The following is a 14,503-nucleotide window of genomic DNA, read 5'->3' as shown; positions in this document are numbered from 1 at the left end:
TAGTTTCACAGGTATCACCTCATAAATATTTCAAGATCTTGGTAAATGAGAGGCAATGTTCATATTACCTCTTCAGCTGGTCATCTCTCTTCTCCGGAGGTACTAAAGAAGAAAACAGCATAATCAACACATTTTTAAACAGACAGTGCAAAAAGAAGTGCTGCTTTGAGGGCCCATTTAAGGTTGATGTATTTTCAGAGTGCCGTAAACAGCACTGAAGAAATAGATACAAGTGGGCCATGGAGAAAAGAACGAAACGAAAAGAGTTACTCTCAGGATGAGCAACTAAGAGCCAGCTCCCATCACCAGCTAAGAATCTCCACTTCAAGATAGACAACAAATATCTAATTAACACAAATATCTAATTGCTTTAACTGAATGGACAGCAGTTATGTCAAAGGGAAGAAATTAAACAGCAGGGAAAATAGGTGAAAACTACTCAGGGGAATATTTATTTGAGAAATGTGGTCGTATTCATAAGACTCCTTCTCTTTAATGTACTAGGCTGAGACATCATCTCAGTAAATAGCCCTTGTCCTGTGAGACAGTAAAAGGAATCAAGTTCTCCCAATGGGAGGGAGGGGATGGAAGTTAGCCAGAAGACCAGGGAGTTAGAAAAATCCTGGCACGTCTAATACACTTGCCTTGAGCAGGGCTCTGAGTCAATTAATTTGATCTGACTCTATGCTTGGCTCAAATTTAAAATAATAAATGAATAGGCGAGCAGGATTTGACCAGTCAATGTACCTAAGCTAACACAGCCCATAGAATCGTCAGCCAATAAAGTAGAAATGGGGCCAGCAATGATTGAATTTTAAATTTGTTTTCCTGACACCAGATTGGATTTTTGTCAAAGATGTTTTCAAGTGAAATCTTCATGAAGAATTCTGAATAAAAATCTTACGTGGAAAGTATGCAGAGAACACAATGATTTACAACCAATCAAGACAGTTCCATGAACTCTGAATGATTTCAGGGGTGATTCCTGTGGCAACGAAGGCCTCTTCTCTCCTGCAGGCTATGGCCTTCTTTCTCCTTTAAAGTTCCTCTCGTCGGAGAAGCTATCCACAGCTCATTCCATTTGGCCCCAGATAAGTTATTCCAGTATTCCCTACACACATAACGTGAAGCCCCTGCATAGCCAGAGAAGGTTTACACTTATTAGTTTTAGGCTGTACGTTATTTTACTCTATCTTTTCCAACATCACTAGGAAGTGACAAAAGTCAATTGAGCACCCAGTTTTCTTTTTGTGCATTGTAGGACTTTTGTACTTTTCCCCCATGTCCTTCGGTTGCCTTGGTAAATGCTAATTTGTAGCTTTTAATGTTCAAAAGAGGAAATTGAGGAAGAGGAAAAGAAGAAATTGAAAGTTGTCATAAATCAATAATTAGAAGCATAGATTGTTAACTTTGAAAGGGACCTCAGAAGTCATAAGACCAAATCTTCCATCTAGAAATCAACCCTCTTTAAAACATTTTTGGAGGGGAGTTTCTTAACTTCTGGTTTAAAACAATCTAGTGGCAGGAAGCTCATTATCTGAAAAAGCAATCTGCTTAACTATTTTCCAACTCTATTTAGAAAGTTCTTTCTTAAAGGAATCTGAAAGATACCGCCCTCTAACTCCTAACCATGAATCTTACTTCTGCCCTCTGCAGCAGCAAGTGCAAGATAATTGCCTTATTTATATAACAATCCTTCAGCTACTTAAAGAACATTCTTTCTATAGTCTTCTTTTCTTCAAGCTAATCCTCCTAAACTCCTTTCTATATATTTAGGTACTTACATCCACTTAACAAGCCCTTATAAGTACTAAGTGAGTGAAAGTCCCATCCAATACTTGGAAGATAGTGATATTTGCACAATTATTCAAAAGATGAAATTACTAGTACAGAAAGGTCTCTGGGTCTTGTTTTCTTCATCTGTACTTTGAAGAACTCAGAAATAATTTTTGGAACACTGTCTAATCTGTAAATGTCAATAATATTCCACATCAAGCTTGTTGAGCAGAACTGAATGTAATCCTTCAATTGACTAGTGGACAAAGCAAATTTTTGCACCAAGCTTTTTGTGGTTAGGACCTGAGCATTCCTTGTTTGTTGTATATTTTTGTATATAATAAATAAGCCCATCATTTTGTTAGCCTTTTTAGCAACAACAGCAAATGGCTGGCTCATTGAAATACCCTAGATTGTTTGCACTTGAACTATTACTAAACTAGGTTTCTCCCTTTTTTTATTTTTGCAAAATATCTTCTTTGATAACATTTCTATCGTGAGCTGTGGGAAGATTGGATCCTGACTAAAATATAGATTTAGTTTATGTATCCTCTATTTCTGTCATTAAAAATAACAATCGAATATTATATATGATAGGTCAAAAAGTTCTTCTCTTTGATTTGAAAGAAAATAGACCACAAAGAGATAAAATCTATTCTGTACTAACAACAAATATTTTTGTGAAAGTAATTCCTGGAGAAAGAATATTGGCAAATGTTTCAAATTAACCTAGGATATTTGCTTATAGACCCTTTAAAATCACATTGCAAAAGAGACTTGTTTTATATCAGCTGTTATTCCTCATGCATATCTAGAACTATTTAAATATCTAAACAATAAAACAAATTTTCTTTACACAACTCCAGTTGCTGCTTGCCAGTGATTTCACACAATGCTCCTTTATCTGATCGGTTTTCATATGTAATAATTTCATGTCTTCTAAGAAGTGTCACCTTCATTTTCTAATCATCAGCTAAATATATGAAAAATACTCGAAAAAAATTTTATGTACAGAAATATGAATCTTTTAAAGTAATGCATTAAAAATTTTTGATTAACCTTGGAGAAAATAACATACTATAAATAGGAAAAAAATTAAAACGGTGTTAATTTCAAAAGGTAATGTTGCCAACATGATAACAATACTGATTATCAACTCTGCAGTTTTCTCTGGAAGATAGAATTCCACTATTCAGACATCTGAAATGTAACAGGTCACTAGCTTTGCCTAATCTTTTACTTCTGAGTTTTATTTATGATTTTCTGAGGCCTGCAGCTGTTTATATGCTCAACAGAATATATGGAGGAAGAACAGGTGGTCACATCTGATTATTTACTCCAATGATTTTAAGAGAAGTTATGGAGACGGTCAAGTTATTGGATTAGTCAGAAGAAGAAAAGAAAAACATATTCTCCCATCTGAAAAGTTTTAGATGCATAGAAAACTTATGATGATGACCTGAATTCTACTTTATTATTGCTTAATCATGAGAATGCAATTATCAGTCCATAGGTGTAGAGACATTCTGCAGGTTTGAGACAATCCTCTGACATCCCTGTCCGTGAGGTGAAGGATAAAGGACAATACCAATTTGAGAGGTAAATCTTTTGGAAATCTTTATTTCCAAAAGATAGAATTTTACTCTGAAACAGATATGACATTTCATGATATTTCACCCCTTTTTTGGTATTTATACCCATAGGATTCATGTCAGCCTCTATATTGTGCAAGTGCTCCACATGGCAACTAATTTATTTGTGTATTTTTTTACACTTATCTTTATTTCAAAAGGAATTAAATATGAAATTTTATAATGGATCAAAACAATATGGCAACGTGAAAATAAAATGTAAAATAAGAAAGATGAACAATGGGTAAAATAGGTAGAATTAAAAGGCAGACCAAGGAGCAAAGTTAGTTCAAGAAACTGGTACTATAGAATTCCAGTTGTTACTGAGAAGATAATTATTTGTAAGCTTCACAGTTGCATAAAGTATTTCTTTATTGCTCAGGAAAATAACAACTGTGCTTAATTTCTTGGCCAGAAGGAAATTTCTTCCATGAGATCACTCACTGGGGGAAAACTCTGCAGTGTAACAGAATCAGCAATATTCTTAGGACACATAGCAATGTATTTCACAAGGCTGTTCTTTTTTCAAGGCCATCAATATTAGCCTATGATGGCAAACCAAAGGAAGATTGAATAAATTCCATTTTCAGCATGAGATTGGGTTGAAAATGCAACACAGCATTTTATAGGATCATGGCTTTCTGATGTTGATCTATGATACTTGTTATGATGTAGTAACATTAAATACTAGTAGTATATATAGAAATCATTATTAAAATGCTTAAAACAAAAAAACAGAACAAAAGGAAGCCTTCGATACTACTTTCATTAAATAAATTACCTCATTAACTTACATGAAAAAAAGTTCTCATGAAATGTTTCCTTCACATTTCTCTTAGACTAAAACATACATTAGATCTGTGCACAGCATCCAAAGAACTATTTGCCTTAAATAATATCCGAGAATGTGCAAAAGCCTATGTTGCTAAGCACTACTTACAGTGCCTCCCTAATGAGGTTAAATGCTGCCAGAGCAGCAGATGTGGAGGCCTATGAAGACTCCTGGGAGGAGCACATTGTGGACTCACGAAGATACCTCAGAGAGGGTGTCCTTCGCGACCCAAAGGACGAACTGATGCTGGTCAGACATAGATGGGAGGAGAGAGGACTCCAGGCAAAGGAAAGAGTATGCATAAATACCAGAGGGTAAGAAAGATCACTGAACATTTAAGTAATTCATTGAGACCTGAATGTACTCTTGTGGGATGATTATACGGATGACAAGAGAGACTGGAAAGAAAGGCACAGTCTAGATCATAAAGGGCCTCAGATGTCAAGATAATGATTTTTTAATTTTTTTCCTGAGAACAATGAGGAGCCACTGAGTAGTGTTAAGCAAGGAGGAGATGGTATCATATTTGAATTTTAGAAAGGTTTCTTTGGCGGCAATATAAAGAATGGTCTCAAAAGGGGTAAGAATAGCAATTGGAAGAGAAGTCAGGATGCTTTAATTATCTAGGTCAGAGCTGATAGATGGGAGAGGACATATTTAAGAGATATTCAGGAAGTATAGTCGGAAGAACTTGAGTGATTAGGGAGGTGGTAAATGGGAAAGCGATGGGAAAAATGACACTTGGGTTTCTGACATGAGCAACAGGGGGCCAGGTGTTGCCATTGTCTGCCCAACAAAGAAAATACGCTTAATCTCCATTAAGCAAAAGAAAAAAAACTTCAATTTGTGGCATATTGAGTTTGGGAGACATCCAAATAAAACTGTTCAGGAAAAAAAAATTGATATATATGCTAGCAGTCAGGAAAGAGCTTAGAATCGAGATTGAGATTTGGGTGTCATTGGTATAGATGATGACTGAGAAAATTTTGATTTAAAATGGCAAATACAGGGGCCGGCCCCGTGGCGCAGCGGTTAAGTTCGCACTTTCCGCTTCTCAGCGGCCCGGGGTTCGCTGGTTCAGATCCCGGGTGCGGACATGGCACTGCTTGGCAGCCATGCTGTGGTAGGCGTCCCACGTATAAACTAGAGGAAGATGGGCACGGACGTTAGCTCAGAGCCAGGCTTCCTCAGCAAAAAGAGGAGGACTGGCAGTAGTTAGCTGAGGGCTAATCTTCCTCAAAAAAATAAATAAATAAATAAAAATAAAATGGCAAATACACTATTCCTCTGGCTGGACTGGAAATTACCGTATAAAATTTGAAGAAAGAAATCTACCTGCAACAATGAAGAGAAGGGTAAGGATTACCAGCAGATAAGATATTTCAGCATGAAAGAATGCTTTTGGAAGAGTGTTGATGGATGAACAGAAGGACAGAAAGCTGTGGCTTAGAACACTTAATGAGGAGATTCAGTACTGCAGGGGAGGTGGACAATAATATATTGTAGGGGAAGAAGACAAATCTGGGTCCTTCTGGCTGGGTTACAAATTAAATGAGACAGAATAACAGGAGAAAATCAAACAAAGCTTTGTAATGTGTATACATGGGAGACACTCAGGAAAACTGAGCAACTCAACAAAATGGCCAAGCTGCCAGCTTAAATATCGTCTTCAGCTAAAGACAAAGAAGAGTGTTGGGGGTAGGGGTTTGGGACTTCAAAGGGGAGGAAGGCATTTCACATGGAATAGAAAAGCAAATGTTTGGTAGACAGAACTTTGATAAGAATGGGTTTAGCGAGGACCGTCATAGTCTACCGATACCCAGTTATCTCTGGTGATGGCCCAGTTATCCCTGGTAACAGGCCTTTTATCTTAAATTCTTTTAGGCATTTAGGAGGAAGGTCAAAGTTTCTTTCAGAGTCATTTGTTTTTAAAAATAATCAAGTCAAAGAGACACATTTTCAGGTGGCCAATTTTGATGCCCTATGATATCCATCGGAAACTTGAGAGTCACTGGGCTTAAAGTTCTCAAATATAATGGAAGTTGGGAGACATAAGAAAGCAAATGGGATGAGGTGGTAATTGTAAGTCTGGCAACGAAGAGTAGGTCCTCACCAACATTTTTTTTGCCCTCTCTAACAACTTAAAAAGAAAGGAACACAAGAAGAAAAACACAACATATATCTACAACAACTCATAATTATGATTGTAATAATGTGCACGGGAAGGAAAGATAAAGACCAGTGGACTTCAGGTTATGAGTCTGCTGCTCTACCAACTATGCCACTGTTTTTATCAATGAGAATCTGCTCTTGCTGATTGCTGCATTATTTTTTAAAAGCAAATTTTTGCCAATTATAACCATAAAAAATGACAAATAAAAAATTTAAACCAATAATGTGGTGTAGTATTCAATTTAATATGTTAATAAAATTATTTTTACCATGATTTCATGTGATAAAATTGTCAAAATAAGAAGGTCTGAATTGTGAAAAAAGAATAATACGTGTCTGTGTGCTTGTTTCTTATCCATTTTTTTGGCTTATAAGATTTTGATCAAATGACTAAATCATTTTGTTACTAAAAATTAAACATAGTGTTTAAAATCTTTCAACCTTCAATTCATAATTTTGTATGAGAAAGTTCATACTGGGTTAGACACCAGTCTGACACCCTATGAAAGGAGCATGAAGGAATTTTTGGAGAAACGCATCACACTTCAAAGTTAGCCAAAGGATAGACCACACATGTCCCTTACTTTCGTTAATGATTAATTGATTATGGTATTATTCATATAATAAATATGGTTTGAATTTAAAAGAAAGACTGGTGGATATAAGTCAATGTTAAAGTTCTGCCATTGTAAGGGGAAAGAAATAAAGTCAAAAACAAAAGCAAGAAAGGAGAAAATAAAACATGGAAGCAGAAAAATGTTGAAATAAAAACGAAACAAATAGAAGTCAGTCCAGATATATCAGTAAGCACAATAAACAGAAACGGCTCAAGCCCCAGAAACATATGAGGTGCTGGACAGGCATATGCTTGTTTGAATGCCATCCTATAAGAAGGGGGATGCTTGCCTTGTTAGTCCACAGTGGGTACAAAATCTTCACTGAAATTGTCTGGACCATAAATCCATCTTTGGATTTGTCATTTAACTTTAAGAAGGCAGCAATAAGAATCACTATCGAATGAAAAATATATTCCATTTTCTTAAACAACCATATGCAGCAAACTAACTCATATTCAGTGAGTTCTGAGTTTTCGCTCACTAGAAATTAGTGAAAGCCTTGATAGGTGTGGCGATGACAATTACCTGTTCTGCCCTGTTCTAGGTTCATCTGTCTATTCTTTCACTGTCCAGTTTCTCCTGAATTTTTCCTCTGTAACCCATACCTTTCTCATGCTATTCTACAACATTTAATACTAATTGTTTATACTTAGCTATCACAAGACAGCAATCTTATTCACCAAATGCTAAGCATTATTTCCTTTAGTAATATCGGTATAAAGCCTGATACAGCTACAGAACCAGAATTCATCCTGTCTTTTATTTGAATGGCCCCACGTTTTCTGTCTGTTTCCCACTACTCTTTCTGCTATCTGGACTTTGTTCTTAGGTTTCCATCCTTTGGGCCAAATGATAACTTCCAGAATGTATTTAAGCTTTTCCCCCACTGAACAGATTCTTGGATCTTCTCTCATATCCTCTAGCTACAGGAGCCCAGAGCTTTGTGTACCATATGGTTACTATAACGTATACTAACCACATATTTTACGTTGACACTAAATTAATGCTAAGGAATCAAAGATGAACAAACAAGGGCCGGCCCGGTGGCGCAGTGGTTAAATGCACAAGTTTCACTTCAGCGGTCTGGGGTTCACGGGTTTGGATCCCAGGTGCAGACAGGGCACCGCTTGGCAAGCCATGCTGTGGTAGGCATCCCACACATAAAGCGGAGGAAGATGGGCATGGATGTTCGCTCAGGGCCAGTCTTCCTCAGCAAAAGGAAGAGGATTGACAGCAGATGTTAGCTCACGGCTAATCTTCCTCAAAAAAAAGAAAAAGATGAACAAACAAAAAAGATTAAAGGGACATCTTTAGAAGATGATAAAAGAGCTCCTCAGTGGAAGACTAATGATATGAAACATACAAATACATTTTTACCAAACTCTGAAGGATCTTACATGAGAAAAAATATTCAACCAAAGAACGCTTTGAATGTGTTAGAACTTTGAATATAAGTTTTATTGGATTAAAAACTTGTTCCAAGTTTATAATGTAAGTATACAGCTGGAAACACTGAACATTGTCACATGAATGATCTTTTAAAGTTCTCTCATTTAAATTTCTACTTGAGAATTCTACTTTTAAAATGTGAAAACCCAAATCATATGTTCGGGGGCTAATGATGCCATTTGTGAAAAGTCCATTATTTTTACTGCTTCTTCCTCTGCATGCTACTTTTTAATTCTATTTCTTTCCTTCTTTTTCTTAAAAAACATTTTATACTCAGTATAATTTCTGTCTGGAAGTAGAGGAAAGAAGTCACAAACATCAAGCCAGCCGGTGCATTTAATTTTTCACTAGGTACTTTGCTAGATATTAAGATTATCTGGCTCATATATGGCATGGAGATTAACTGAAGCTGTAATTCTGTTGAGCATATTTGTTTACTGTCAAGAAAAATGCAAAGTTTTCAATATTTTCCATTTTGGGTTGGCTTTCCATTAGCTAGGTAAGAACAAATGCTCAAAGGACAATAATTAGAAATCACAAATATACAAACGTTCTGCAGCCTAACAGATCCACTACAGACTACTTTCCTCTGTCAAAAAATTTCAATTTGCAGATCATCATTCAACAGCTTTTATCTTCCTTTTAAGAACTATCCTCTGAAATCGGTGTTAGAAAAACCACTATTGGGGTCTGTCCCAATAGAAGCAAAATGTAAAACATAAACTGTTCAAGTGATATCAGAAATCAGCATGTATTTTAATGCCACAAGTCATGACAACAAAGTACTATTTTTAATACTAGAACTTATTTGTTGGTATTTATGGGTATTGTATTAATTACAATGCCTTCAACTGTAAGCAATAGAAAACCCAATTCTACTTGACTTGAACACAAAGAAATATGTCATTGTACACAACTGGAAATCAAGGAGTCGGGCAGACATCAGGGTTAACTTATCTAGCACCTTCAGCTTCACTAGTCCTCTTTTCTCTTTCTTCTTTAGCCTTTATTCTCAGGCTGGTAGGAAGATGGAGCACATGTCTGGAGCACATGCCCACCACAACCACCACCAAAGGAAGAAAGAGCATATCTTCCTGTAGCTCTCTTTTAAGAGTGAGAGAACTTCACCCAATAGCCCCCAGAAATTCTTTCTGCATCTCAGGGGCCCATGGTAAGTCACATGTTTATTCCTGAACTAGTCTCTATCACCAGGGAAATGCTTAATTTTGCCTAACTCTGGCTTCCTGAACCAGGCACTGGAAAAGAAGGATGACGGCGTTTTCTGTCAGGGTTTTAGCTGTCTCAGCAACACTGTGAGTGTGGGCTGACAGCAGGCTGAACCTGTAGAAATGGGAAACTCAGCCCACTGTGGTCCCTTCTTCCAAACTTCTACTCTCCTTTGACCTGCCTGTTTTGTTCACTCTCCACAGCCTTCAGCTAGCAGTTCTCTGCAGTGTTATCGTTTGAATTGTGTCTCCCCCAAATTCATACATTGAAGTCCTAACCTCCAGCACCTCAGAATGTGACCTTATTTGGAAATAAGGTCTTTGCAGATGTAATTAGCTAAGATGAGGTCATACTGGAGTAGGGTGGGCCACTAATCCAATGCGATTGGTGTCCTTAGAAAAGGGGGAAATTTGGACACACACACACACAGGGAGAATAACAGGAAAAGATGACGGCAGAGGTCAGGGTGCTGTTCCCCCAAGCCAAGGAATGCCAAAGATTGTCAGCAAACCACCAGAAACCAGGTGGAGGCCTGGTACAGATTCCCCCTCAGAGGGACACAACCCTGCCGATACCTTGATCTCGGGCTTCCAGCATCCGCAACTTTTTGCTGTTTAAGCTACCCAGTCCATGGTACTTTTTTTTTTTTATTAATGTTATGATAGATTACAACCTTGTGAGATTTCAGTTGTACATTTTTGTTAGTCATGTTGTGGGTACACCACTTCCCCCTCTGTGCCCTCCCCCCACCCCCCCTTTTCCCTGGTAACCACCGATCAGATCTCCTTATCAATCTACTAATTTCCACCTATGAGTGGAGTCATATAGAGTTCGTCTTTCTCTGACTGGCTTATTTCACTTAACATAATACCCTCGAGGTCCATCCACGTTTTTGTGAATGGGCCAATTATGTCTTTTTTTATGGCTGAGTAGTATTCCATTGTGTATATATACCACATCTTCTTTATCCAATCATCAGTTTCTGGGCATGTAGGCTGGTTCCACGTCTTGGCTATTGTAAATAATGCTGCGATGAACATAGGGGTGCAACGGACTCTTGAGATTTCTGATATCAGGTTCTTAGGATAGATACCCAGTAATGGGATGGCTGGGTCATAGGGTATTTCTATTTTTAACTTTTTGAGAAGTCTCCATACTGTTTTCCATAGTGGCTGTACCAGTTTGCATTCCCACCAACAGTGTATGAGGGTTCCTTTTTCTCCACAACCTCTCCAACATTTGTCACTCTTGGTTTTGGATGTTTTTGCCAATCTAACGGGTGTAAGGTGATATCTTAGTGTAGTTTTGATTTGCATTTCCCTGATGATTAGCGATGATGAACATCTTTTCATGTGTCTATTGGCCATATTCATATCTTCTTTTGAGAAATGTCTGTTCATGTCCTCTGCCCATTTTTTGATCGGGTTGTTTGTTTTTTTGTTGTTAAGCAGTGTGAGTTCTTTGTATATTATGGAGATTAACCCTTTGTCGGATAAGTGGCTTGTAAATATTTTTTCCCAATTAGTGAGCTGTTTTTTTGTTTCAATCCTGTTTTCCCTTGCCTTGAAGAAGCTCTTTAGTCTGATGAAGTCCCATTTGTTTATTCTTTCTATTGTTTCCCTCAACTGAGGAGTTACAGCGTCCGAAAAGATTCTTTTGAAACTGATGTCAAAGAGTGTACTGCCTATATTTTCTTCCAAAAGACTTATTGTCTCAGGCCTAATCTTTAGGTCTTTGATCCATTTTGAGTTTATTTTGGTGTGTGGTGAAAAAGACTGGTCAATTTTCAATCTTTTGCATGTGGCTGTCCAGTTTTCCCAGCACCATTTGTTGAAGAGACTTTCTTTTCTCCATTGTAGGCCCTCTGCTCCTTTATCGAAGATTAGCTGTCCATAGATGTGTGGTTTTATCTCTGGGCTTTCAATTCTGTTCCATTGATCTGTGGACCTGTTTTTGTACCAGTACCATGCTGTTTTGATCACTGTAGCTTTGTAGTATGTTTTGAAATCGGGGATTGTGATTCCGCCGGCTTTGTTTTTCTTGCTCAGGATTGCTTTAGCAATTCACGGTCTTTTGTTGCCCCATATGAATTTTAGGATTCTTTGTTCAATTTCTGTGAAGAATGTTCTTGGGATTCTGATTGGGATAGCATTGAATCTGTATATTGCTTTAGGTAGTATAGACATTTTAACTATGTTTATTCTTCCAATCCATGTGCAAGGAATGTCTTTCCATCTCTTTATGTCATCGTCAATTTCTTTCAAGAAAGTCTTGTAGTTTTCATTGTATAGATCCTTCACTTCCTTGGTTAAGTTTATCCCAAGGTATTTTATTCTTTTCGTTGCGATTGTGAATGGGATTGAGTTCTTGAGTTCTTTTTCTGTTAGTTCATTGTTAATGTATAGAAATGCTACTGATTTATGCACGTTAATTTTATACCCTGCTACTTTGCTGTAGTTGTTGATTATTTTTAATAGTTTTTCTGTGGATTCTTTGGGGTTTTCTATATATAAGATCATGTCATCTGCAAACAATGAGAGTTTTACTTCTTCGTTACCTATTTGAATTCCTTTTATTTCTTTTTCCTGCCGAATTGCTCTGGCCAGCACCTCCAGTACTATGTTGAATAGGAGTGGAGAAAGTGGGCACCCTTGTCTTGTTTCTGTCCTCAGTGGGATGGCTTTCAGTTTTTGACCATTGAGTATGATGTTGGCTGTGGGTCTATCATATATGGCCTTTATTATGTTGAGGTACTTTCCTTCTATACCCATTTTACTGAGGGTTTTTATCATAAATGGGTGTTGGATCTTGTCAAATGCTTTCTCAGCATCTATTGAGATGATCATGTGGTTTTTGTTTTTCATTTTGTTGATGTAGTGTATCACGTTGATTGATTTGCGGATGTTGAACCATCCCTGTGTCCCTGGTATAAATCCCACTTGATCATGGTGTATAATCTTTTTGATGTATTGCTGTAATCGGTTTGCCAAAATTTTGTTGAGGATTTTTGCATCTATGTTCATCAGTGATATCAGCCTGTAGTTCTCCTTCTTTGTGTTGTCCTTGTCAGGTTTGGGGATCAGAGTGATGTTGGCTTCATAGAATGTGTTAGGGAGTTCTCCATCTTTCTCAATTTTCTGGAACAGTTTGAGGAGAATAGGTATTAAGTCTTCTTTGAATGTTTGGTAGAATTCTCCAGAGAAGCCGTCTGGTCCTGGACTCTTATTTTTGGGGAGGTTTTTGATTACCGTTTCTATTTCCTTACTTGTGATTGGCCTATTCAGATTCTCCATTTCTTCCTGATTCAGTTTGGGGAGATTGTAGGAGTCTAGGAATTTATCCATTTCTTCCAGGTTGTTCAATTTGTTGGCATATAGTTTTTCATAGTATTCTCTTATGATCTCTTGTATTTCATTGGTAACTGTTGTGATTTCTCCCCTGTCATTCCTAATTTTATTAATTTGCGATTTCTCTCTTCTTTTCTTGGTGAGTCTGGCCAGGGGTTTGTCGATTTTGTTAATTCTTTCGAAGAACCAACTCTTTGTTTCATTGATCCTTTCTATTGTCTTTTTTGTTTCAATATCGTTTATTTCTGCTCTTATTTTTATTATTTCCCTCCTTCTACTGACTCTGGGCTTTGTTTGTTCTTCTTTTTCTAGTTCTGTTAGGCGTCGTTTGAGGTTGCTTATGTGAGCTTTTTCTTGTTTAGTGAGGTGAACCTGTATTGCGATGAATTTCCCTCTTAGGACTGCTTTTGCTGCATCCCAAATGATTTGGTATGACGTGTTCTCATTTTCATTAGTCTCCAGATAAAATTTGATTTCTTCTTTAATTTCTTCAATGATCCATTGTTTGTTGAGAAGCGTGTTGTTTAGTCTCCACATTTTTGCACCTTTCTCTGCTTTTTTCTTGTAGTTGATTTCTAGTTTAATAGCATTATGATCCGAAAAGATGCTTGATATTATTTCAACTCTCTTGTATTTATTGATGTTTGCTTTGGTTCCCAAAATATGGTCAATCCTTGAGAATGTTCCATGTGCACTTGAGAAGAATGTGTATCCTGCTGTTTTTGGATGAAGTGTTCTATATATATCTATTAAGTCCATCTGGTCTAATTTTTCATTTAATTCTATTATTTCCTTGTTGATTTTCTGTCTGGATGTTCTGTCCATTGGTGTTAATGGTGTGTTGAGGTCCCCTACTATTATTGTATTGTTGTTGATGTCTTCTTTTAGTTCTGTTAAGAGTTGCTTTACAAATTTTGGTGCTCCTGTGTTGGGTGTATATATATTTATAAGTGTTATGTCTTCTTGGTGGAGAGTCCCTTTTATCATTATATACTGTCCCTCTTTATCTTTCTTTATCTGTTTTGCTTTGAAATCTACCTTGTCTGATATTAGTATAGCGACACCTGCTTTCTTTTGTTCATTATTAGCTTGGAGTATTGTTCTCCATCCCTTCACTCTGAGTCTGTGTTTGTCTTTGGGGCTGAGGTGTGTTTCCTGGAGGCAGCATATTGTTGGATCTTGTTCTTTGATCCATCCTGCCACTCTGTGTCTTTTGATTGGGGAGTTCAATCCATTTACATTTAGAGTGATTATTGAGATGTGGGGGCCTACCACCACCATTTTGTGTCTTGTTTTCCGGTTTTCTTCAGTTTCCTTTGTTTCTCGTCCCATGGTTTAATCTGTTCTGATGTAGAGCTGCTACTCTCTGTTGTTGTCCTTCTACTTATCTCCTCTGCTCTTGGTTTTGTAGCCCCTTTCCTTTTTTGGATTTTTCAGGAATGAGGGTTTTCC

The sequence above is a fragment of the Equus quagga genome, chromosome 8 (genome assembly GCF_021613505.1).
Source record: "Equus quagga isolate Etosha38 chromosome 8, UCLA_HA_Equagga_1.0, whole genome shotgun sequence".
In the NCBI taxonomy this organism is placed as follows: domain Eukaryota; kingdom Metazoa; phylum Chordata; class Mammalia; order Perissodactyla; family Equidae; genus Equus; species Equus quagga.
This window is presented reverse-complemented; position numbering follows the sequence as displayed.